Below are 26956 nucleotides of genomic sequence, written 5' to 3'. Positions count from 1 at the left end.
TTTGGGAACTGTAGTCAGTTTGGTATAGCTTGTCTCCTCCTCGCTCGGGAGACATGCTTACAGGTTTTAAGGATAGATTTTATACCCATTATACAGATTTTGATGATGGAAGCTTTGCTTCTCTAAGAAAGATGTTTAGCACACCTGGGCAGCATTTTCATTCGGGACCTTGACTTCCTCATAGGTTAAAATGAGAAGGCTAAGCTTATCTTCTGCTCATTCCTCACCTCCATATCCCCTGACTTGCTGCCCTTTATCCTGACTTGCATATTTCTATTTATTCATTCACTCAGTCATTTATTCAGCATATTTCAGGGCTGGTTATAGGTCTGCCAACATACCAAGCATTGGCTCCACTATTTTCCAAATTCATCCAGATGTAAGGCCTTAGTTACCATTGGCTCCCCTGAACTCCCTCTTTTCATGCCAAGACTCTTAGGTTTCTCCCTGTTTTTTTTTTTTTTCTCCCACTACTCAAGTTCATATCCTTTGTTACCTTTTCCATGACTGTTGTTCCTACTTCCAGTCTCCATTTCCAGCTCTATTATCTTCTACTCTCCTTAAGTGAGATGCATAGCATCTTCCTAAATATTCTGTAATCTGTAACTCCAGTTGTGTGACTCTCATTACTTACTGACTAGAGTACAAACTCAGCCTGTTTAAGATTCTGTGATCTGGCCCAACTTGTCTTTCCAGCCTTGCTTCCCACTACTTTTGCAATAATGTACTCCTTTTCATTCCCCAGAGATGTCTCATTATTTTCTGCTTATGTGACTCTGCTTACATTGTCTACTTCAGATATAATATTCCTTGTCCCTGCATATCCAAACCCTGCCTATTTTTAATGTCTAGTTAGATGACGCTCCTCTGTGGTGCTTCTGTGATTTACTTAACCAGAAGTAAAACCATAACTTCATCATTTTTTGTTTTATTTTTGTGTACTTTTCTCATCTCTCCTAAATGAACTCCTTACATAGAAACTATTTCTTGTATCTCTATGTATCTACAATGCTAGGGCCATTTCACTTAGTAGTTACTCAGTAAATAGGTGTTGAGTGACATAATATTGAAGATAATGTTCCTAGAGGCAGAAAATTAGATTTAATGACCTTGAGGTGCTAGTCAACCTCATAATTTATTTTCATAGATTTTTATAGATTGAAAAACTTTTAGATAAACATATATAAACTTTTCTCTCAGTAAAAAAAAAATTTTGGAGGGTGGGAAATTTCAAGCATATATACATTTAGAGAGGATGAGATAATGAACCTGTTGCTCAGCTTCAACAACTATCAACCCATGGTCAGTCTCGTTTCATCTGTACCACTGCCTACTCTCTAATCCTCATTGGAGTCTTTTGTTTCTTAAGGGACAGAAAGGGCAGGCCGGGGAGAGGGGCAGAGGAAGAGAGAGAAAGTCTTAAGCAGGCTCCATGCTCAGCACAGCGGAGTCCAACGTGGGGCTTGATCCCACAACCCTGGGATCATGACCTGAGCTGAAATCAAGTTGGACGCTCAAACAACTGAGCCACCCAGGTACCCCCTCATTGGATTCTTTTGAAGCAAATCCCAGACATCATATCATTTCACTTCAGTATATAGCTCTGAGATAAAAGATAAGTACTCTTAAAAAAAAAAAAAAAAAAGTAGATCATCAGATATTCCATTAATGTTCAAATTTGCACAATTACTTTCTGTTTCTTTCTCCCTTCTTCCCTGCTCCCTTTTCTCTCTAAACATTTGGTGTATTCGAAATCAGGTTCCAAAAAAAGGTCCATATATTGATTTGGTTTATATGGCTCCTAAATCTCTTTTAATCTATAGGTCCTCTTGCATCTTTTTTCTTGTATAGATTTGTTGTTGTTGAAGAAAGCAAGTTATTTCGTACTTTTTTTTTCCCCCATTCTGGATTTTGCTAATTGAATTTCTACAATCCATTTATGTTCCATTGGGGCACGTGATGACTGAGTTAAACGTCTGACTTCGGCTCAGGTCATGATCTCGTGGTTCCTGAGTTCGAGCTTCATCTTGGACTCTTTGCTATCAGCACAGAACCTGCTTCTGATGCATGCATTCTGATAGATGTTCCTCTATCCCTTGTATTAGATCTAGAGCATCATTGTCTAATAGAAATACTCAAGCCTTAAATTTAAATTTTCCTCTTTTTTGAAGTTTACTTATTTTTAGAAAAAGTTTTTAATTTATTTTTTGAGAGACAGAGGCAGAGCATGAGCAGGGGAGGGGCAGAGAGAAAGGGAGACAGAATCCAAAGCAGGCTGCAGGCTCTGAGCTGTCAGCACAGAGCCTAATGCAGGGCTTGAACTCATAAACTGTGAGATCATGACCTAAACTGGAATTGGACGCTTATCTGACTGAACCACCTAGGTGCCCCTTATTTATTTTTTTAAGTTTATTCATTTTTGAGAGAGAGAGAGACAGAGTGGGAATGGGGCAGAGAGAGAGGGAGACACAGAATCGGAAATAGGCTTCAGTCTCTGAGCTGTCAGCACAGAGCCCGACACAGGGCTTGGACTCACAAACTGCAAGATCATGACCTGAGCCAAAACCAAGAGTTGGATGTTTAACTGACTGAGCAATCCAGGAGCCCCTAAATTTAAATTTTCTAATAGGTACATTAAAAAGGCGAGAAGAAACAAGTGAAATTCATTTTAATAATATTTTTTATTAACCCGGTAGTTGTAAACTGTTATTTCAACATGTAATTAATATAAGGAGTATTAATAAGATATTTTACAATTTTTTATACTAAATCTTTGTGACTCCGTGTGCATTTTACACCTACAGCACATATCAATTCAGATGAGCTACATTTCAAATGTTCAGTAAAGATGTAACTTTGTGTTGTGAGTGGTCATGGATAATAATTACCTAGATCTTTTATTTCATTAGATGTTTTAACATATTTGATATATTTTAATCCATTGTAGTTATTTTTATTGATGTTCAGTTTGTTCCATTTTGGATCAGTGAGTGCCTCTTCACATTGGCTTCTGACTTCTTTTGACATTACTGCAGTAGTCGTTGATTAGTGTTTCTTGCTTTCTAGTATAAGATGTTCCAGACTTGTCTTGTACATTTCCTGCCCTTTAGCCAAAGGGCTGTGGATCTTTTTTTTTTTTTTTTTTTAATGTATTTTTGAGACACGGCGTGAACAGGGGAGGGGCAGAGAGAGAGAGAGACACAGAATCTGAGCTGGCAGCACAGAGCCCATCGCGGGGCTCGAACTCACGGACTGTGAGATCATGACCTGAGCTGAAGTCAGACGCTTAACCGACTGAGCCACCCACGTGCCCTTGAGCTGTGGATCTTTTCAGTGACCACATTATTGACTCCTTCATTGGTAAATGAGGAAACTGAAAGCTAAAGAAGTAGAGTTATTGAACCAGGGTCACACAGGTTTAGCAGCATAATCTGGCCTAGAACCCTAGCCTGCTGGCTCTTAGCTCTATACCGTGGCCATTTCCTGTCTTGTTTCCTGTACCTAGTTTTTAGGACTGATGGTTTAACTGCATTTGAGCTCCTACTCTAGGTTGTCAGGGGAAGATAGGTTTTGTGGGTCATCATTGGAGGTACAATCAAATCTCATTAATTTGGACTAATTGGAGTAAATCCTAGTGAGAGTGTTGTGTGTTGTTTTTCTTTAGGTGCAGCTGTTACTTTGAATAGCTGAAACTAGGCTAATAGTGTTACCAGGTTATTTTGGTAGGTAGAGGTCCCTGTACCTGGTTTAATGAATAGCTGAGAATGATGTGCAATTTAACTTTAATTGTATGTAAATTAGACTCCTGAAATGCTTAAAAACAGCTCATTAAACATTTCTCCCTGCAATCTTATTTATACTGTTTTCTTACCCAGTCTTTTCTTTATTAGAGTGCAGAGGTAAACTTTATTTCAGGTGTGAATTTATCTCAAGTTACCAATGTGTGGAGTCTATATTAGTAAAGGATTGCCATAAGTTCAGAAAATTTTACAAAGAATATCGAGAAAGTGCAGAGGAAGAACATCTGAAAGTCAGACATCTGGCAGTTTCAGCCAACCAGAACATAACTCCTTGTATTTAAAAGTAAGCTAAAAGTGCTTTTGAGTGGCAGAGAGCTTTCAGAAAGCTTGTTCATTTTACCTCAAAAGTAGCATCACCCTAGGGCCTCACTCAGAGATAATTGTGTATGTTGAAGGACAGAGGATCCAGGTGTGTGAGGGCTGGCTATGTTGCCTCTTGGTTCTGTGGCCCAAAGTAAGTCACTTGACCTCTCTGAGCCTTAGTTTATTCATCTATAATGAGGTAATTAAATCGGGAGTGTTCTTTTTACATTACAGATTTCTTGTGAGATTCAAATCAGCTATTTAACTGATATACCAGATATTTATTGAATTAATGAGAGATGATATGAAAATGCTTTTTTAGCTAGAAGTTTTATATGACCATAAGCATTATTAGAATAATATAGAATAGAGGTACTAATACATACTAATGATCAGAAGCATGACAGCAGAAGGAGGAGATTCAAGATGTCTGTCCAGAACTTTAGCCATTTTACTACTGAGGCATATAGCCCTCACACCTCAGGAGCCTCTGACAGCATCATGGTTTCATAGCATAGTACCACTGCTAATGTGAAGGCCCTGAGTTACCAAGAAAAGGTTAAATTATATTTAGTATATTCTGTTTAGGAAATACTGGATATGCACAGTATATTTTATAGAGTTTTTCATTAAAATGACTTCAGAAAGTATGGTGTTTAAAGAGTTATTTTTATTTCTAGGGCACCTGGGTGGCTTGGTTGGTTAAGTTTCTGACTCTGGCTATGATCTTGTGGTTTGTGGGTTCGAGCCCTGCATTGGGCTCCACACTGTGCAGAGCCTGCTTGGAGTTCTCTCTCTCTCTTGCTGCCCACCCCCTCTCTCAAAATAAATAAATTAAAATCTGAAGATATCTTCATTAAAAAAGAGTTATTGGGGCACCTGGGTGGCGCAGTCCATTAAGCGACTTCAGCTAATCAGGTAATGATCTCATGGTCCATGAGTTCAAGCCCCACATCAGGTTCTATGCTGACAGCTCAGAGCCTGGAGCTTGCTTCAGATTCTGTCTCCCTCTCTCTCTCTGCCCCTCCCCTGTGCTCTCTTGCTGTCTCTCTCGGTAAATAAACATTAGAAAAGAGAGAGAGAGAGAGTTATTTCTATTATCTGGCATAATTCTACCTTATGTAGAGTCTGTCATTCCCTAAAAGCAGCTAACACCTGTACTGAATGCCAGCGACTGTTTTAAAGTCTTTGTATATATTTACTCCTTCATTTCTTCCAATACTCCCATGAGGTAGGTCATATTATCTACCATTTTACATATGGGAAAACTGATATACAAAGAGATTAGGAAACCTGCCCACGATTCTGGATAGAGATCCTGGGTTGAGGGGAAAAAAATTCCTATAAAGAGCATTATTGGGACAACATTTTCTAAAACTTAGGTATTGGAGCACCTGGCTCAGTTGATAGAATGTGTGACTCTTGATCTCAGGATTGTGAGTTCGAGTCCCATTTTGGGTGTAGAGATTACATTAAAAAATATTTTAAAAAATAAAATAAAGGGGCGCCTGGGTGGCGCAGTCGGTTAAGCGTCCGACTTCAGCCAGGTCACGATCTCGCGGTCCGTGAGTTCGAGCCCCGTGTCAGGCTCTGGGCTGATGGCTCGGAGCCTGGAGCCTGTTTCCGATTCTGTGTCTCCCTCTCTCTCTGCCCCTCCCCTGTTCATGCTCTGTCTCTCTCTGTCCCAAAAATAAATAAAAACGTTGAAAAAAAATTTTTTTTAAAAATAAAATAAAATTTAGATATGGATTTTATGTTAAATAACAATGTATCATTGTTAAATTTCCTTTTTTTGTTTTATTTATTTAGAGAGCGTGAGCAGGGAAGGGGCAGAGAGAAAGGATCTATGCTGTCAGCGCAGAACCTGTTGAAGGACTTGATCCCACGAACTGTGAGATCATGACCTGAGCTGAAATCAAGAGTCAGACATTTAGCCAACTAAGCTATTAAGGCGCCCCTGTCCTTTTTTTTTTTTTTTTTATAAAGATTTACTTCTTTAAGTAATCTCTACACTATACGTGGGGCTTGAACTCCCAACTCCAAGATCAAGAGCCACACGTTCTACCAACCAAGCCAGACAAGCACCCCTCAATTGTTAAATTTCCTAATGGGATATTTGTATGATAGTTTGCTATTAGATGACTCCCTGAAGTATTTAGAGATAGGGGCTACCATGTCTGCAACCTATTGTCAAATGATTTTAAAAATTAGTCATAAGTTAGAGAGTGTGAGTGTGGGAGAGGGTATGGAGGGAGAAAGAGAGAGAGGGAAATGAATGTGGTAAAATGTTAATAATTGGTGAACCTAGGTGGAGTGCATAAGTGAGTCCTTTGTACTATTCTTGCAACTTTTCCCCAAGATTGAAATTATTTCAAAATCAAAAGGAAAACAAAAAAATGTAATGAGGTCACACAACTGAAGAGTTTATGTAGGAGGACTATTTGAACTCAAGCCATTTGGTTCCAGTCCACTGTGGGTTTTTTTGTTTTATTTTAATTTTTTAAAAATGTTTATTTTTGAGAGAGAGAAGGAGTGTGAGTGGGGGAGGGTCAGAGAGAGAGGGAGACCCAGAACCTGAAGCAAGCTCCAGGCTCTGAGCTGTCAGCACAGAGCCCAACACAGGGCTTGAACTCATGAACTGCAAGATCATGATGAGCCTAAGTTGGGTGCTCAACCGGCTGAGCCACCCAGGGGCCCCACCAGTCCACTGGGTTTTTAATCACAGTACTATTGTATTGTTCCATTCATAGCGCTAGATGAAAGAAATAAATCTGTACTGACTTTTAGTTGGGACTATGATTGGATCCTGAACCTTGAGCCGTTTTAGCAGCCCTGCCTCCTGGTTTCTCAAGGATAGGGTGATCATATAACTTATTGTATAAACCAGTTCACTTTTAAAAGTATGAGGGAATATACTATTAATAATTACTGTGGGACAATTGATGCAAACCAAGAAGAGTGGACAGCCTAAAAGGATACTACTTGGCAGATACCAATTTTAACAAATGTGACAAGACATGATAATTGCTTCATTATAATTGAATTTTGTTTGCCATAGATTCTAGTTTACACAATACAGACACGTTTTTCTCCTGCCAACAAACCTCGGGCTTTCACCTGATGCATTTTCATATTTTCTCCTCTTGATTTTGCTAATTCTTCTGCTTCCTTCCAGACCACTTGGGAAATATTCTTTGTCAAACCCCATTTCCTCCAAGACTGAAAAATACCAACAAGAATTTCTGTAACAGTTGTCCAGTTTTTTAAAATATTGGCATTTAATCCATAAATCTCCAAACATCTTTATTAACATGATTTCTACAAGGAGAGGAGCTGGTAAAAATGCATCTGTATTGCTAGATTGGCAGAGAAGTATTGCTGTTGTCAGCTTCCCATAGATATTTGGAAAAACCTTATTGTATGGTGCTGGAGGCTGTGTTAATGTTAGTTAAGGAGGATTATACCAGTGTAGAATCAAAGGCAGATACGCTGTCTCATTGATCTGTTGCCCAGGTAGAGTTCATTCCCATTTTTCTAATCATACTTATTTTCAATTTCGTTGCCCTGGAGCTCTGTCCAATTAAAGACGTTGACCTTCACTAATACAGGACTAGTATTTTTTGGTCATTCTCTAAACAGGCTTTCAAAATTATTATACTATGATCTGCTCTGGATTTTATTTATTTACTTTACAGTTTATTTATTTTTAGGGGTGCCTGGGTGGCTCAGTCACTTGAGCGTCTGACTCTTGGTTTCGACTCAGATCATAATCTCGCAGTTTCTGGAGTTTGAGCCCCACATCGGGCTCTGTGCTGACAGTGCAGAGCCTGCTTGGGCTCTCTTTCTGCCTCTCTTTTCTCCCTCTCTTTCTGCCTCTCTTTTCTCCCTCTCTTTCTGCCTCTCTTTTCTCCCTCTCTTTCTGCCTCTACCTTACTCACGCTTTCTCTGTCTCTCTCAAAATAAATGAATAAAAAGTTAAAAAAAAAACTTTAAAAATTTTATTTATTTTTAGAGAGAGAGAGAGAGCACATGTGTGGGAGAGGGGCAGAGAGAGAGGGAGAGAGAGAATCCCAAGCAGGCTCTGTACTATCAGCACAGAGCCTAGCTTGGGGCTTCATCTTATGAATGGTGAGATCATGACCTGAGCCAAAATGAAGAATCCGACCCTTAATGAAATCAAGAGTTAGACCCTTAATGGATTAAGCCACCCAGGGGCCCCTGCTCTGGATTTTTATCTTTTGGCTCCTCCTCCTTCATATAGAATGTATTTAACCAAGTATAGCTCCACTAGAACAGGAGAGGGTGAGATAGAGCAAGGATGCTGAAATTTAAATCAGATAGTTTTCCTTCCAGTTAGCTACTGTGGCATAAGGTTTGGGGAAGGAGTAGATAAAACAAATGATTAGCATAATTTTTTTAAGCCACTAAAGTGCCTTTTTTTCTTATATCACAAAATGTGCTTTTATAGTAACAATAGTCTTAATAATAATTACACTTTTATTTTTAAAAATAATGTGGATGTATAAGTTCAAAGCTGTTAAATTTCTTCTGATGGATTTTTCTTTAAATTCAGTGAATTGCTATATTTAAAGGGATAGTTTTTTTTTTTTTGCATCTAATTTAATGATTGAGTGGCCTCTGAAACCAGCTTTTACTTAATTTAAAAGAGGCTTTCTTTTTCTTTTTCTTTTTTTTTTTTTATGCACACTGTCAGTGCAGAGCCTGATGCGGGGCTCAATCTCCTGAACCATGAGATCATGACCTGAGCTGAAACCAAGAGTTGGACACTGACTGAGCCATCCAGGTGCTCCAAAGAGCCTTTATTTTAAAGATATCTGCAAGTGTCATTCTGATCAACCATGCATTAATCAAAATCAACTTATTAATTGTTTTAGACATTAATTTTTGAGAGAGAGAGAGAAAGACCGTGAGTGGGGAGGGGCAGAGAGAGAGGGAGACACAGAATCAGAAGCTGGCTCCAGGCTCTGAGCTGTCAGCATAGAGCCTGACATGGGGGCTTGAACTCACAGACTGCGAGATCATGACCTGAACTGAAGTCAGACACTTAACTGACAGCCACCCAGGTGCCCCCAAAACCAGCTTATTAAAATATTAACTTGATTTATCAATTTTGTATTTGATATAGGAAATCAAACCTTGTGTCCAAAAGAAGGCTCTATTCTTGGAATACAGAGATACATGAAAATGTTGAAATATTGTGGAATCTCAAATCTTTATGTTATGGATCTTTATCTCTGCCATTATTCCATTCATCTAGCCATTTTGTTCTAATGATAATATTTGCCACTCAATTTAAGGAATACTGTGAATACTATCTTGGTTTATTTCAAAATTTAGATAAAATGGGCAAATTCCTAGGAAAAGATAACAAGATGACTCATGAAAAAATTGAAAACCTTTAACTATTAAATAAATTGAAATTATAGTTATCTTCAGAAAACACCACACCCAGATGAAATTCTGAAATACAGCCTAAGTTTTTTTTTTTCATGTTTTTATTTAAATTCCAGTTAGTTAACATGCAGTATAATACTAGTTTCAGTGATTCATCACTTAACATACAACACCCAATGCTCATCCCTACAAGTGCCCTCCTTAACCCAGTACCCATTTAACCCATTTCCCGTCACCCTGCCCACCTCTCATCCAGCAATCCTCAGTGTATTCTCTATAGTTAAGAGTCTGGGGGCACCTGGATGGCTCAGTCAGTTAAGTGTCTGACACTTGATTTCAGCTTAGGTCATGATTTCAGGGTTGTGAAATCGAGCCCTGCATAGGGCTCCTTACTGGGCATGGAGCCTGCTTAAGATTCTCGCCCTCTCCTTCTACCATGCTCTTTCTAAATAAATAAAATAATAAATAAATAAGTAAAAAATAAATAAAAATAAATAAGGCACCTGAGTGGCTTGGTTGGTTAAGCATCTGACTCTTGATTTCGGCTCATGTCATAATCTCGTGGTTTGTGAGATTGAGCCCTACGTTGGGATCCTCTCTCTCCTCTCTCAAAAATAAATACATTTTAAAAAATTAAAATTAAAAAATTAAAATTTAAAAAAATTTTATAAATTTTGAAAAAAAAGTGTTTCCAGCTTAAGGTTTTAGAGTCATCTATAAATTCCACTTTTCCGTGCTATTGGAAGCCACCATTAAGAAGGTGACTGTATGGTTTACAATTTCATTTCCTGGGACCTAATTGTCACAATTTATTTTTCATTAGCTCTCACTCCCTTTCTCCTCTCTTGCCTTTTCTCTCATTTTTTTCTTCATAGTCAGCAAGAGTCAGAAAGGGTCTTTCCATTGTTTAGATACTTATTTTCTCAGTAAATTCTGCTCATCTTTCTATATACTTATCCAGTATTTTATGGGGGATTGATGGGTGACAGAAGTGCTGCTTATTAGCACCTCAGGTTTTAAAAGATGGTAACTTTCCCTCAAAGAGCTCACAGTCTATCCCTGTTACAAGTGCAATGTGGGATATGTGGTATAATAGAGTGCTATTGAAACAGAGGGCTTGATTAATTCTTCCTAGGGAACAGGGTCACAATAGCTTTGTGGAAGAATTCATTTGAACTGAGCAGGGAAGGATTAATAAAATTTCAAGAAGCATAGGGGAAAAAAAAAAACAGATAAAAAGTGGGTATTCCCGGAAGCAGGAAATGTCTTGAATGATCACAGAGGCATGAGAGTGCAGGAGGGCATCTGTGGTGAACAGTGTCTGAAGTGTAGTGCACTAGAAAGGTGTGGCCAGAAAGGAAACTAAAGAAGTACATTGATGGCAGATACTGAAGGGTTTTAAGTATCACATATTTGCCCTGATCATTCCCTCTCAGATTTTCTCAGTCTCAGTCCTTCTAAAATCCCTAATTCACCTTCAGTTCTCAGATGAAAAATTTCAGGTGTGCCTCTGTGTCAATATGGCTGAGATTTGGTCATACAGTTTTACCCTGGTGCTGAAAGACACCAGTCTTTATCTGGTTAATTACTGGGAGGCAGCATTCAGAATGACCTACAGCCATTTTAGGCTTTCAGAGAAGATAATTTCGGTGTTTTGGAAAAATAAAAAGTAGCTCCTTCCTATCAAAAGGGTTGGGAATGTTCAGCTTCATTAGCAGTCATCAGGGCAATGCAAATCAAAACTACAATGACACATTCTTTTATGTCCATCAGATTGGCAAAAATTAAAATCTGACCAAATATGTTGGCAAGGATATATGAAGCAACCAGAACCCAGCAAACAGAAATGTAAACCCATTTTGGAACACAATTTGGCATTATCTCATGATTGAAGATTTTCATACTCCATGACCCAGCAGTTCCACTCCTAGGTGTCTACCCTTCACAACCTTATACATGTGTACAAGGAGACGTGTACAAAAATGTCCATAGCAACTTCGTTGGCAATAGCAAAAACATAAGCATTCCAAACTGGGAAAAATCCCAGTATCTATCAACTTTAGATTGAATAAATAAATTATGGTATAGCCATAAAATATAATACCATGTAACAGTAGAAATGACTAAATTGCAGCCATTGCAACATGAATGAATCCCAACAAATAGTAGAGTGAAAGGTTGCAGAAAAATGTGCATTAGATTCATGTGAAGTACTGAAACATGTGAAACTAAACTATAATGGTTTGGGATACAGATATGATAAAACTGTAAAGAAAAATAAGGGAATAGTAAACACATTTCTGGATAGTGTCATCAGAGTGAAAGGGAAGGAGATAGGTTTGGGGAGAGGCATGTAGGGAACTTTAAAGCTAATGGTGATATTCTTTTTATTTTTTTTTTTTTAAGTTTATTTTTAGAGAGAGTGTGCACAGGTACTTGTGGGGGAGGGGTAGAGAGAGAATCCCAAGCTGTCAGCACAGAGCTCGCAGAGCTCGAAATGGTGCTTGGTCTTAGGAATGGTGAGATCATGACCTGAGCCGAAATCAAGAGTCAGATGCTCAACCTACTGAGCTACCCATGTGCCCCTAATGGTGATATTCTTAAACTAGGTGGTAGGCAGGCACACTGATGTTTGCTAAATCACAATTCTTTTTTTTTTTTTTTTTTTTTTTTTAGTTTGTTTATGTAATCTCTACATCCAGCGTGGGGCTTGAATTCATGGCCTTGAGATCAAGTCACGTGCTCTACCAAAAGAGCAAGGCAGGTGCCCTCTCACGATTCTTTATTACCTTACACGTATTTCTAAAAATTTTTGTATCTGTAAATTGTAAAGCATTAAGGTAAGGTTGATGATACTGAATCTAGTCCAGTGTTCCCCCCCCCCCCCGGTAATACTTTTACAAACACATTTTTCAGAATGTAAAAACTGAGGCCCAGAGAGACTAAATAATTTAATTGTTCAAGAGGGAAAGCTTATCAGTGACAGCCTGGCCTCAAACTCTGTACAGAGTATTTTCTGTCATCTGTTGTAACTCTCCCATTATGTAGATTCTATCCATCAATTAGAAGCGCTTCCACTTGGAATACTGCCTCAGTCTTTCACCCTCTCATGTAGTACGTTCTCCACACTGCTGCCAGAGAGAGCTTTCTAAATGCAAATCCCATCATGTCACTCTCTAGTCTCAATCTTAAATAGTTCCCGGTAGCCTTCAGCACACTCCAAGTGCTATAGTGCAGCATACAAGGATCTCTGTGCCTCAGCTTCTATCTACCTTATTAGCCTTATCGCTCATGACTTCTTGTACTTCAGCCACACCAAGCTATTTGCTGCTCTTGGAACATTGTTTGCCTCTGCACACACTGCTCCCTTCATCTGAAACTTCTCTTAACTAATTTTTTTTTGTCCTTTAAGACACCCTTTCTTAACTACGTCTGCCCGCAGTCTGAGCTGGATGCCTCCACAACATCTTGTGTAGTCATACTTATGAAAAGAGTAATTTTGTCCCCTTCAGTAGCTTTTGAGCTTCCTGAGGGCAGGGACATTGTTGAATTTATCCCCAGTGTGTGGCACAGCACTCGTACCTAAAGTTCATTGAAGGAAGGAGGGAGGGAGGGAGGAAGGAAGGAAGGGAGTAAGGAAGGAAAGAAGTGCTCAGTACATAAGGCTCATTGAAAGAGAGGGAGAGAAAGAAAAAAGGGAAAGAAGAAAGGAAAAAGGAAAAGTGGATATCAGTTTATACAAATCTCATATATGGTTAGAAGCTGTCATATGTTTGCCAGATTCTCACTATCTGTATCTGTATTTATAATGGTAGGAAGGAAGGGAAAGAACGAAAGGCAGGCAGGTTGGCCGGTGGCAGGGTCAGTTGGTGGGGACAAAGTATTGGTGCTGGGGGAGGGGGGCAAAAAGCTGATTTGGTGGGGAAAGAAAAGGTTCAGAGGCTTATTAATGTTTTAGGCCACGTGCCTGGAGATTTTAATGACAGCCTGGATTTCTCTCAAGTTTTTAAAATGTGCTGATTTTCATGACTTACCCTATTCTGACCTTCCTTAGCCTTTTTAGAAATGTGTCTCCTTTGGCTGATAACTCTTAATCATTTCTCTCTTTACATTAGAAGATAAGAACTTTGAGGTGCATGAATAAAAGGGAGGTGGCAGATAGCTTGTGTTGGTTGGGATGGCCTTGGTTGTTTTTTTGTAATTAAAAAAAATTTTTTTTTAATTTTTTTTTTAATTTTTAATGTCTCACTCTGCTATATACAGATTAGACCTCTAATCATTTCCTAGGGTTTGTAGAGTATGTATAGATCCTGTCTTGTGATCTGATGAGTTACTAGGAATCTTAATTCTAAAACAAAGGTTGGGGCACCTGGGTGGCTCAGTTGGTTAAGCGTCTGACTTCAGCTCAGGTCATGATCTCACACTGTGAGTTCGAGCCCTGCATCGGGCTCTGTGCTGACAGCTCAGAGCCTGGAGCCTGCTTCAGATTCTGTGTCTCCCCCTCTCTCTGCCCCTCCCCTGCACATGCTCTGTCTCTCTCTCTCTCAAAAATAAATAAAAACATTAAAAAAATTTTTTAAAAATAAGTAAATAAAACAAAGGTTGAGCTTGGGCTATTCAGACTGAGTTCTCTTCCCTCAGAAAGCAGTACTATTAAGACTGAATGTCCAGACACCCTCCCTATCCTCACCTTCATAATGGCCAGAGCACAAGAACCACTAACTGTGGCTTCATTCGTTTGATTAATATTGAAGTTTGTTTGGTTTTTTTGTTTACTTAAATTTATTTCAATTCAAGTTAGTTAAGTTTATTTTGAGAGAGAGCAAGTATGAGCAAGGGAGGGGGAGAGAGACCTAAGCAGGCTCCATCCACACTGTCAGCACAGAGCCCAGTGTGGGACTCAGTCCACAAACCGTGAGATCATGATTTGAGCTGAAACCAAGAGTCGGACGCTTAACCAGCTGAGCCACCCGGGTGCCCCTCATTTGATTAATATTTATTGAGCATATTCTCTGTACCTAGCATGGTGATAGGCACTAGGATCAGAGATGATTGATCACTAGCCTTAAAGTATTTGCAGTCTAGTGGGAGAGCAAGTAAGAAAATCAGTCATTTTAATGCAGTGTGATGGGATAGACATGCACAGGGTGTTACAGGAGTTTAAAGAATGTGTGGAGAGGGGCGTCAAGCTCCCCTGGGGCAAGGCATGTCAAGAGACATTTCACTTGAGCTCAATCTTGGAAGACCTTAGAAGTTGGTGAGGGTGTGGTGGGTGGTCAGATTTGAACAAAAGTATGGAGGCAAGGGAGAACATTATGTAATCAGGAGCCATGGGAGGGTCTGTGGGACTTCAGGGATGGGTATGTATGTATGAAGTTGTGATAGTAGATGAGACTGAAGCCAATATAAAGGGACTATATTGTGAATGACATTTTCTACTTTCCTAAATAAAAGGAATTATCAGAAGTGTTTTCATTCATCCAGTGTTAAAAGTTTAGTGTTTCTCTTACTATTGTCTCTTGAGCAACTGAGTTTTATTGTTTTATTTCTTTGATTTTTTTTTTTTTTTATGATATTTGAGTTTGGAGCCCTCTTGCTTTTTATGCTTTGAGTACCATCTAGTCAGACCCCACACTCAGGCATTGTGGAATGGATGACGCATTGCTTTTAAGGCAGCTTGGAAGTAGGAGGATTTAAATGACCTTCAAAGACTAATGTCAGGCCCCCATGTCAATGTCATTGCAATTCATGCATGCATGGAGAGTAGGAAAGAGAACTTAATTATGGAGGAGGGGAATTGTAACCCTGCTTGAATGGGTAGTTGAAAGTCCTGGGCACGCCCCTTAGCCTCAAAAAAGGACTTTCTTACATTTGCTGCCAAAGAGGTCATAGGGAGAGCCCAAGATAAATACCATCCTCCTTCTGGGGTGTGTGAGTCAGTCTTATTCTTTCGCTTCCACAGGTGCAGAATAGGTTCACCAAATAATATTCTGATCTCCATTGAACAGAATTTGGCATCTTATTGTCCTTCTCCAGAAAATCAATCCCTTTAAAGCATTGAACGTGGCAATTTTAGGTCAGCAGGCATTTAAAGACACCTTTTTAACTTTTAAGTGCTGGCCTAATAAGATATATTTTGTACAAAAATACCAGTGTTATCAAGATGAAACTTGAATCATTTAAATCCTGAAAGGGGCTAAGTTTTAGCTGCTGGTATACCTTTTACCTGTGAAATTCCTTGTTGTCTTATAATGGTGCTGTCCTGGAAGACTGTGATCATCATCAGATATCAGGCTCCATTCCTTCTGCTAACCTTTGGTAACTGTTCAGAATTCATTACAGTGTTTGAGAATGAGGGAACCCACAATGACCCATGTGACTATCCTTTCAAACCATAAAATAGCTTTCCATAGTTAGCCTGGATGACAGCAGAAGCCAACCTTATGTAGTCAGGAACTGCTCCAACCTGGCTATAATCAATGACTGAAGGAGTTAGTCATAGTTACCCTCCTCCATTTCATTAATTTGTTTTGGGAAGTGGTATTAGTGAGGCAGAGTTGCATCTTTGGTTCATTAATATAGGGTCTAAACAGGAAAATCTATTTCAGTGAAATCCTTGAGACTTGCAGAAAACACAACGCTTCTTATACTTTTTTTTTAAGATTTTATTTTAGTAAAAACATTTTTTTTTAAAGATTTTATTTTTAAGTAATCCCTATGCCCACCATGGGGCTTGAACTTAAAACTGTGAGATCAAGGGTTGCATGCTCTACCAATTGAGCCAACCAGGCACCCTGCTTGTTAGTACTTTATTATTTTATTTATTTATTTATTTATTTATTTATTTATTTATTTATAACGTTTATTTTTTTTTTTTTTAATTTTTTTTTTTCAACGTTTATTTATTTTTGGGACAGAGAGAGACAGAGCATGAACGGGGGAGGGGCAGAGAGAGAGGGAGACACAGAATCGGAAACAGGCTCCAGGCTCTGAGCCATCAGCCCAGAGCCCGACGCGGGGCTCGAACTCACGGACCGCAAGATCGTGACCTGGCTGAAGTCGGACGCTTAACCGACTGCGCCACCCAGGCGCCCCAACGTTTATTTATTTTTGAGACAGAGAGAGACAGAGCATGAATGGGGGAGGGTCAGAGAGAGGGAGACACAGAATCTGAAACAGGCTCCAGGCTCTGAGCTGTCAGCACAGAGCCCGACGCGGGGCTCGAACTCACGAACCGTGAGATCATGACCTGAGCCGAAGTCGGACGCTTAACCGACTGAGCCACCCAGGCGCCCCTTGTTAGTACTTTAAAGAGAGCTTTTCTTTTGCAGGGAAAGTGCTGTATATACACGGCCCTGGTTGTTATCTCTACAACATAAATATTCATATAGTTTTAAAGTTTAGAAAAAGTTCTGTGTTAATCTAAATCAAGTTTTACTTTTTCTGTATACATAATTCATATCTTAAAATAACACTCACTGATAGATTTTGGTAAGATATAGAAAAACAAAACAAAGTATCATCTTCTTAATTCCTCTTCTGTGTAAGCCTTTTCCCTCCATTTTAATGGAGGTTTTTCAGAGCACAGACCGTGGCAGAGCCCATTTTCAAAGCAGTTCATAGAGATTTAGCTTTGCAATTTATTTGCCCTTGGTCACCAAAAAAGAGTAGAAACCAAAGAACCAGATGGCTGCTGAGGGAAACTATTGTAACAGCAAACTTGAAGGGCTAGAGACCAGAGAGAAAGGAGAATGCTTGGGGTGGTCTTAGAAAGCTAAAATGGTAGTCACAGAATATAAATTAGGTAATGGAAAATTTAGGGTACTATACCAAAGCCATCCTTCTAACAAATTTTGGCCTGGAATTGTCTTTGTAAGTAAAGCTTTTGTGATTATTAGAATGACAGAATTCATCTCTTGGCTTTTTGTCCCAGAAGGCATTAGACTCTTTAACATGATTTATGGCAGACAAGAAATACCAGTTCAGTTAGGGCAGGTGGTATTTAATTACCCCTCTCTGTGGGAGTGGGGCTATTCTCACTAAAATTGTTTGTAGGTGAAATCACAACAAAGATCCATAAAGTACAGCTTTATATGTATATATTTTTAAAAAGAGACATCAGTTTCTTGCATTTTTCAAATGTCAAAGGTTAATTTAAAATATTAATGCTGAAAAGATTAATTTAAGATATTAAATCTACCAGGCAAGAATACATGTACATATTGTAATTACTTCCTTTTTACAATTAAAGTAATTGGATTATATTTAATGAGGTATTTACATTTAATAATTAAAAAAGACGTATCATTTCAGTATTCCCCATATGCAGAAAGAAATGGGGGAAAATTATATCACTTCTGATATAATTATCTTTACTTGGGCTAAAAAGGGAAAACAACCATGCTCTTTGGAAAAAGTCAGAAGAGTATTATTTTAAAAAATACATAGTTTAAGAATTACCCATGGGAATGTGTTTTGGTTCATTGTAAAAGAAGATGAAAGATGAGGTGCTTAAAAAAAAAAAAAAAAAAGCCCCTGATGACAAGATTTGATGAGCCAAACAGTGCACAGAGAATGAAACTTAAAGTGATTTTCAGGGACCCTGCAGATAAAAGTAACTCATCAGAAGTGATGGAACCCCAAATGCCTGGCTGTTTGAAAACAGGAGTTTGTTTGAAAAGCAGTAGCATCTAAGCATGTTATGTGAGGCTGGCACTTTAAATGAGCCAGTGTTTATGTTGTTTAAAGTGAAAGATGTGAAGCCCCTGAGCAGCTGGCTAAAATTGGGTGTAGAGAGGGAGAAAGCAGTATGTTATCCTCATTAACACCGTTTCAGTTCTAGGGTAAATATGTCAGGAAGGCTTTCTTGTGTTAGCATGCAGTCTTTTTTCAAGGGAGAAGAAACTAGTCTAGGGCTTCGTGGCACTTGTGTATGAGAATGAGAAATAGGAGCTTATTTGTATAATTTCTTGGTTTGTGTGTTTTTTTGAAGAGTCAGTGTGGAGTCATGGAATAAGCATAAACTTTTGACGTAGATAGACCTGGGTTTAAAAGTTGACTGTGTGACTTTGATAAAGTTACAGAACTGCTCTTAGTTTTAGTTCTGTCATCTGTAAAATCAGAATGCTAAAACTTACTTCATAGAAGTGTTTTGAGTAGTAGAGATATATAAGAAAACGTGAATAAATACCAGCCATATTTTAGGCATTCAACACTTATTGAGCAGACACTATAGGATACAAAGAAGTTTTAAGAATCCCATCCTTAGCTGCTGTTGTTAGTACTACTTCTGTTAGGTTTAAAGGTATTTTGTTTTTCAGTTCCTGTACTCAGAGAACTGTACACTCCAAAAATCTGTACTACAACATAGAATGTAATGACTGCCATCAAAGAGATTCAGCATACCTCTTCGGCACTTTTGGAAAGGGAGAGATGACTTCAGACTAGAAGAGTCAAGGAAGGCTTCTTAGAAGTGGTGACATTTGCCTTGGGCCTTCAAGATGAAAGGATTTTTTTTTTTTTTTTTTTTTAAAGAAATGCCATGATCCAAGTAATAGTCCCTTTGAGACTATTTGTCTTTCAAAGTTTGTAAAGTGAAAAAACTGAATTGATTTTTGACTATGATTTGGAAGACTGATACTCTTTATCTTAATATTTAAAATTGTCATAATATAAACAGAGGCCATCTATTTCTTTCTCAGTATTTGTCTCTACACTCCCAAAGAGCCTGTCCCAGAAGGTAAGAGACCCACCTACTACTTGGCCTCCACTGAGACTGAAGAAAAGAGGATCAATTAGGAGAGCCTTTTGTGTAGTGTGCTTAATGCTGTTTAATTTGATTTGCTGTCCTTAAATTATTTCATTACCACCAGGAGGTGAGTCTAAACAAACTCTGCATTCCTTGAATTAATAGTAATCAGAGCTATCAGTTACTGAGTACCTACTGGGTGTTAGACATCCCTCTAGAAGGCTCACATATGTTATCTCATTTTATCCTTAGAACCATCATATGAGGTAGATTTTATTTTTCCCATTTTACAGATGAGGCTTAGAGAGATTAACCAGCCCAAAGTCACATAATGAGTGGCTCAGGAAATCCTTGAATCTCTTGACTGAACATCCCTCTGAGTTCACCAAGCTGTATTGATTTTTGAAGGTGGTAGGCACCTATGTGAGTATTAGCTGTAAGAAAAGAACTTTCTGGGGGCGCCTGGGTGGGTCAGTTGGTTGAGCAGCCGACTTCAGCTCAGGTCATGATCTTGCGGTCCGTGAGTTCGAGCCCCACGTCGGGCTCTGTGCTGACAGCTGAGAGCCTGGAGCCTGTTTCAGATTCTGTGTCTCCCTCTCTCTGACCCTCCCGTGTTCATGCTCTGTCTCTCCCTGTCTCAAAAATAAATAAAAACGTTAAAAAAAAAATTAAAAAAAAAAAAGAAAGAAAAGAAAAGAACTTTCTGGGGGCGCCTGGGTGGCGCAGTCGGTTAAGCGTCCGACTTCAGCCAGGTCACGATCTCACGGTCTGTGAGTTCGAGCCCCGCGTCGGGCTCTGGGCTGATGGCTCAGAGCCTGGAGCCTGTTTCCGATTCTGTGTCTCCCTCTCTCTCTGCCCCTCCCCCGTTCATGCTCTGTCTCTCCCTGTCCCAAAAATAAATAAACGTTGAAAAAAAAAAAAAAAAAAAAAAAAGAAAAGAACTTTCTGTCATTGTCCTCAGTTGTGATCATTCAAAAAATTAATTAAATATGTCATCCAAATATGTTCTATGCTTATGGTAATGATATTATACCTATTGGCAGTGCTTTCTTGTTTGTTTGATTTCGGGACACCTACTTTTCCTTGTTATTCCTAGAATTACTCTGTGTATGTACTTGAAGATAAATTGAAATTAATCAGACTTTAAGATTATAATACTTTATAATACCTCTTTATTATGGAGGGCCTTGCAAAACTAGAGTGGAAATCAACCCTGACCTAAACAGGAAGGACAGGGCTGTGATCCCTGTGAGAAGGGAAATAAAAGAGGTGAGCCCTGTGATTACCTGGCTTTCTGTCTAAATGTCTCTTCTTTTTTTTTCTTTTCTTTTTAAATTTTTATTTAAATTCTAGTTAGTTAATATACAATGCAGTATTGGTTTCAGGAGTAGAATTTAGTGATCCATCACTTACATACAACACCCAGTGCTCATCATAACAAGTACCCTTCTTATTACCCATCAGCTATCTAGCCCATCCCCCACCCACCTCCCCTCCACTAATCCTCAATTTGTTCTCTATTGTTAAGAGTCTTTTGGGGCACCTGGGTGGCTCAGTCGGTTGAGCGTCCGACTTCGGCTCAGGTCATGATCTGAGTCTGTGAGTTCGAGCCGGCGTCGGGCTCTGCGGACAGCTCAGAGCCTGGAGCCTGCTTCGGATTCTGTGTCTCCCTCTCTCTCTCTGCCCCTCCCCCGCTCATGCCCTGTCTCTCTCTCTCTCTGGCAAAAATAAACATTAAAAAAAAATTTTTTTTAAAGAGTCTCTTATGGTTTGTTTCCCTCTCTTTACCCCCCTTCCCATATGTTCATCTGTTTTGTTTCCTAAATTCCACATATGAGTGAAATAATATGGTATTTATCTTTCTCTGACTTACTTCCTTTAGCATAATATACTCTAGCTCCATCCATGTCATTGCAAATGGCAAGACTTCATTCTTTTTGATGGCTAAGTAGTATTCCTCTGTGTGTGTGTGTGTGTGTGTGTGTGTGTGTGTGTGTGTGCGCGCGCGCGCACGCGCGCGCGCGTGTGCGCACACTGCACCTAGATGTCTCTTCTAACTATGGAGCAGGGTGGGGGATTCCAAGCAGAGCACACTGGTCTTGCTGAACTAAAGAGACATTATAGTTCAAGGGGAGCTGAAGCAACTGAAAGCAGTGTGGTTGAGTTCTGGAAAGGGGGAAGCTATGAAGAAGAACTGCTCTAGAAATCTCAGGGTCTTGGGGCGCCTGGGTGGCGCAGTCGGTTAAGCGTCCGACTTCAGCCAGGTCACGATCTCGCGGTCCGTGGGTTCGAGCCCCGCGTTGGGCTCTGGGCTGATGGCTCAGAGCCTGGAGCCTGTTTCCGATTCTGTGTCTCCCTCTGTCTCTGCCCCTCCCCCGTTCATGCTCTGTCTCTCTCTGTCCCAAAAATAAATAAAAAACGTTGAAAAAAAAATTAAAAAAAAAAATCTCAGGGTCTTATTGAATCTTTGCTGACCACACACATGACTGGGATCACACTGAGGGAGAATGGGGAAAGAGTGACCAGGAAGCTATGAGCAGGGAGGTGTTTGAGTTCCTACCAGCCAGAATAGAGAGCCCATGGTGCTCACTGGGAGCACCCAGTAGAGATTGCAGAGGGGCCGCATCTTTGCACTGGGGTTAAAATACCCATAGAGTATAGGCTACCCTAGAGCCATCCTAACAAAGCTTTTTAAAAACAAGCCTTACAGGTACCCAACTGAACCAAAAGTAGCTTAACTACCTACCAGAATAAAGTCTGACACTTTTGAAACCAACATTGCTAGATAGTCAACATTGTAATAGCATAATGTCTAACATCCAGTCAGAAGTTACCATGTTTGGGGTTCCTGGGTGGCTCAGTTGGTTGGGCTTCTGACTTGATTTTGGCTCAGGTCATGATCTCACAGTTTATGGAATCGAACCCCATGTTTGGCTCTGGCTCTGAGCTGTTGGTGTGGGGCCTGCTTGGGTTTCTTTCTCTCCCCCTCTCTCTCTCCCTGCCCCCCCCCCACACATCTCTCTAAACAAACAAACTAAACAAACAAACATACATTTAAAAAAAAGTCACCAGATTTACCAGGAAAATGTGGCCCATATCTAGGAGAAAAATCATTCAGTAGAAATAGTCAGAAATGGCAGAGATGATGGAATTAGCAAATAAGGATATTAAAATAGCTCTATGTTTAAGTATATAAAGGAAAATACAAACATACTGGTTAGGAGATAAATATTGTAGCCTTGCAAATAATTAGTGGAGTAAAGTTCCAATCTCTCATTTTTATTATCTTTGTTCTTCTATGGTGTTAATGATTTGGTGGAATTTGAATGTGCTTGTAGAAGTTTGAGTTCTAGAATCATAGCCTTTTAGGGTTGGAGAGAAATTTTAAAGGTCATTTTGTCTACCCTTTCATATTATAGAAAAAATAAATATATTTTATTGATTCTAAGATGCACGTTTCCCCACATTTTTATTTTTATTTAAATGTTTGTTTATTTAGAGAACAAGTTGGGGAGGGGCAGAGAGAGAAATTCCAAGTAGGCTCCACCCATCACACAAGGCTCAATCCTATGAACTGTGAGATCGAGACCTGAGCCAAAATCAAGTGTTGGGTGCTTAACCTGTGAGCCTTCCAGGTGCCCCTCCCCACATTTTAACATCTCTTGAACTTGAATCATGATACATCTCATAATCAATGGCATCTTAGATTTGATGAAATGTGGTAAAAAGCCCATTAGAATTGTAACTTTTCCATAAATTCTTAGTGGTAGAGTTCAAGACTTCTGCTTATATTACCCCCACTTGGGAAACCTTCCTCTTTTATTTTTATTATTATTATTATTATGTTTTAGATATTTTTTATTTTTTTAAATTTAATTCAAGTATAGTTAACATACAGTGTTATGTTAGTTCCAGGTATACAATATAACGATCCAACAATTCTATACATTACTTAGTGTACATCATAAGTGTACCCCTCTTTATACTTTATATCCAAATCCTGCCTGTTTGATCCCTTCAAGTCACAGAGACTGTTTCATCCTTTCTGTTGTTATCATTGACTGCATCATTTGTTTGATAACTGAACTTCTATTTATTTGCTGTATTGTTACTAAACTGGTTTTATCTGTCTCCTCAAATTATAAGCTCCTGTAGTCAAGGAAGGGAATTTATACTTCCTTGTGTCTTTTAGTGTCTACTTGATAGATATTCATTGATTGATAAGGGTACTACTATAATTAGTTAAGTATTAATACAATCTGAAACTTATTAATAGTATTGTTTAATGGTTGAGGGAACCACATATAAAACATTTTTTAATGTTTTTCTTTTTTTAGTGTTTATTTTTGAGAGAGAGCATGCATGCGTGTACACACACACACACACACACACACACACACACACACGCATGAGCGGGGATAGGGGGCAAAGAGAGAGGGGGACAGAATGTCCAAAGCAGGCTCTGTGCTCTCAGTGCAAAGTCCAATGTGGGGCTCAAACCCACGAACCGTGAAAGCATGACCCGAGCTGAAGTCAGACACTCAAGTGACTGAGCCACCCAGGTGCCCCATGAAACATTTAGAACAGGGGTACCTGGGTGGCTCAGTTGGTTGAGCATTCAACTTCAGGTCAGGTCGTGATTTCACGGTTTGTGAGTTCAAGCCCCACATCTGTGCTGAAAATGTGGAGCCTGTTTCAGATTCTCTCTCTCTCTCTCTCTCTCTTTTTCCTCTCTCTGCCTCTCCCCAACTCGTGCTTTATCTCTCTCTCAAAATAAATAAAAATAAACTTTAAAAAAAAGTTTAAAGTCACTATATCTTAAAAAAAAAAAAAACATTTAGAACAGTGCCTGGCACATAGTTAAATGCTAGATATGTGTGGAACTCGTACTTCCACTACTACTACTATGACTACAACAGAAATCACTGTTTTTTTTAAAGTAAGCTCTGTGTCCAGCGTTATCATGGACTGGAGATCAAGAGTCACATGCTCTACTCGTCGAATCAGCCAGGTACCCATCACTAGGACTATTACTATAATTGTTTTGTGCCAGGCACTGTGTTAAGCATTTTACACATGCATTATTTTATTTTTCGTCATAACAACCTTACAAATTAGGAATCATTATACTAATTTAACAGATTAGGAAACAGACTGAGAGATTATACTGCTTGCCAAGGTCCCAAAGCTAAAATTTGGCAGTTGGGAATTGAAACCCACACCTCTGCCTCTTACTGTCCGTGCTCTTGCTACTCTACACCACTGCTTATTAGGTTTTGACGGCTTTGGTAACTGCTTAGTAAACTGAGGGTAGAAAAAAAAGAATGGGTACTTACTTTCCCTCTGTTCAAGGACTTTTCCTTATAAATCCCATATTTTGAGTGGTGAATAGACCTTGTGAGAGGAAGTAGATGTACAGCTGCCCTTTGCTGCTGACTCTTAGTTGCTGGCGGCTTGGCTATTAGTGACAGATGAGTGTGTGACACTTTTTCAGGAATGAATTCTTGTTACAGCTGGCAGAATAGAACAGTTGATACGGAATTGCAGTTTGCTCCATAATTCCACTTCCTGGTGTTCAGATGCGGTTGTCATTGCTAGGTCTCCCTCCTTACTTAAGTTGGTATATTAACAGTCACATCCAGGACTGCTGCTTCTGCCTGCTCCATGACCACACGGTGTGTTTGTACGTTGCCCTGAGCTGTCAGCAAAACATTTTGCTGAATCTCCTTTTTTGTTGTTGCTCTGCAACCTTTTTCCCCCTGGCCTTTCTCAGTTGTGTAAAGTCAGTTTCTTTTTTGGCCTTTCCATCCCAGAGAGAAGCTTGAAATATGAAGTGAGGCATCATAGGGATTAAAATGAATGGTTAGACAGCTGGCAGGATGAAATGAGACTCAGGGCCTGATGTGTGGTTTGGCTCTGAATATCTCCTTTCTCCCTCTTTTTCAAACCCACCTCTGTATCTAATCACCAGTGGTTGTGCCAGTGACCTGTCTATAGGGAGCTTAACCTAGTGCAATACTCACTGCTACTTGCAGGAACCGAGAAAGAAAGGTTGCACTTAGTCCCATCCACTTTATCTTTGAGTAAGATAGTAAAGTGGGATTTAGACATTCTTCCATAAAAACCAACTGTGTGTTCCCATATGTAGCACATGCCCAGGTTTTGACTTACTCACAGGTACTCAAGCCTGGGTATTTGGAGAGGAATGCATTTTGTATCTACCCTCTTATCTCAGGTTTTTAGGCACCAGTAACTGGAGATCACTTTGTCATTGGCGAAAAATAAAAAAGGAAGCTCTTACAAGTGAAGAATACTTTGTTGGGGCTTGTGTGAGTTAGTGGCATATTTCTAGTAATCTTGTGAACTGATTTGTTGAGGTTTGATGCTTTGTTTTGTTTTGGTTTGTATGTTGGTGTTTGTTTTTCAGAGGAGCTTAGTTGTTTTTCATGCTAGACTCCTGTATGAATTCAATGCTGAATTAATGACTACAGCTGAAAGGAATCTGGTACTTGAGTACCTACAAATACCAGGGGTAAGATTTCTCCATTTCTAAGTAAAATCATTCATAATTTATATGTATTCAGTCAGTAGAAGTAAGCCCATTTAGATGGATGGATAGTTTGGCGTATTTCAAACCATTCCATTTTGATGAATTGGGTATTGCTAGAAATTGGCATTAGATTGGGAATGTGAAATGAATTTTGTGTTTGTAGCTGAAAGTCATCAGTGATAACATTGTAGACCTTGTATATTATAAGTGGATACATAACAGGGAACTTGGGCCAGGATGGAGATACAAGAAATATTTTATGTGATCATAAAATATTTTATGAGATCAGAATACTTTGCAAACAAAATCTCAGTTTTATATTAGCATCTTTTGAGATTTTTTTTTTTTTTTTTTTTTTTTTTTTTAGGGCAGCCCAAAGCTGAACTAGAAGGGTGAATTGAAATTATCCCCCCATTTGCCAGTCATCATTAGATTAAGAACTAGAATCCAGGGGCGCCTGGGTGGCTCAGTTGGTTGAGCATCTGACATCCGCTCAGGTCATGATCTTACAGTTCATGAATTCAAGCCCCACATCGGGCTTGCTGCTCTCAGCACATAGTCCACTTCAGATCTTCTGTTATCTTCCCTTCCCTGCTTGCACTCTTTCTCACTCTATGTCTCTCAAAAATAAATAAAACATTAACAAAATTTAAGAACTAGAATCTGAGTTCCAGGTCTACTGTTTAAATATATTTTCTTTTGGACAACCAGATGGACAACACTAAAAGAGCCTAATTTCCACCAATAAAGAAGCAGTTGTCTGTGGAATAGTTTATACTAGAAAAAAACAATTTTAGAGGTGAAGGTGATCCCCCAGTTTCAGCTTTAAGAGCAAAGCTATGATTAGAGCCTGAAGAGTAATAAAGGTAAGAACAAAAGGTGGCATTGCCCCCAAAGTGTAATAGAAATTTATGGAATTACCAGGTATGAATGGTCCTTGATAGATCAATAGTGTGCTCAAGGAGTAAAATACTGGAGTTTAGAAGTCCTGTTTCCTGGACCACTTGCCCAAAACCAAATCAGGACAAGAAGGAGCCTTAGGTTTATTGAATGTAGGTTCATCACCTTTGTCATTACTTTGGGAAATTGGAAACTTCTCCTGGGTTTGGATCACAGATAACTTTTTTGGTTCTCCCAGTC

At 39.2% G+C, this 26956-nt stretch overlaps 1 protein-coding gene and 1 long non-coding RNA gene across 2 annotated transcripts in view; one reads left to right on the top strand and one right to left on the bottom strand.

Annotated features, from left to right (window-relative positions):
- The window catches only part of WASF2 (WASP family member 2), a 74356-nt gene that overhangs the window by 18646 nt on the left and 28754 nt on the right, over positions 1 to 26956 (top strand). The gene's annotated exons all lie outside the window — the stretch shown is intronic.
- LOC147577869 (uncharacterized) lies at positions 6067 to 25020 on the bottom strand. Its single transcript, XR_015254568.1, has 2 exons — positions 24603 to 25020; positions 6067 to 7322 (listed from the first exon to the last, which is right to left on the bottom strand). It is a non-coding gene; the product is annotated as an uncharacterized LOC147577869 (long non-coding RNA).

Source organism: Puma concolor, chromosome C1 (genome assembly GCF_028749965.1).
Source record: "Puma concolor isolate L17-30 chromosome C1, mPumCon1.1.hap2, whole genome shotgun sequence".
NCBI lineage: Eukaryota > Metazoa > Chordata > Mammalia > Carnivora > Felidae > Puma > Puma concolor.
The sequence above is the reverse complement of the archived record's forward strand: the minus strand, read 5'-3'. Positions and strand labels throughout refer to the sequence as shown.